Below are 501 nucleotides of genomic sequence, written 5' to 3'. Positions count from 1 at the left end.
GCCAAGTTGCCCAGGCAGGTCTAGAACCCGCGGGCTCAGGCAATCCACTCACCTCAGCCTCCCAAAGGCGCAGGATTACAGGTTGAGCCACTGAGCCAGGCTTAATTTTTTTTTTTGATTTATTGTAGAGATGAGGTCTCGCCTGCCCAGGCGGGTCTCGAACCTGCGGGCTCAGGCAATCCACTCACCTCAGCCTCCCAAAGGCGCGGGATTACAAGCTGAGCCACTGAGCCCGGCTTGCTATGTATATTTTACCACACACACACACATCACATTGATTCACACAGAACAAATCACCAGTATTAAGGAGGTAACAAACTTCTTATCAAGCACCTACCATGTGCTGTGGCACAGCTATGGCTATACGTTTTACAATCATCCCATCTAATTCTCGCACTGAAATATTTATTTATTTATTTTTTTTGAGTTGGAGTCTCACTCTGTTGCCCAGACTGGAGTGCAGTGGCCGCTCCCGGCCACCGCAGCCCTGACCTGCTGGGC

This window comes from Carlito syrichta, unplaced genomic scaffold (genome assembly GCF_000164805.1).
Source record: "Carlito syrichta isolate Samal-C Ts95f unplaced genomic scaffold, Tarsius_syrichta-2.0.1 Scaffold288164, whole genome shotgun sequence".
Classification (NCBI taxonomy): Eukaryota; Metazoa; Chordata; class Mammalia; order Primates; family Tarsiidae; genus Carlito; species Carlito syrichta.
Note: the sequence above shows the minus strand (reverse complement) of the source record.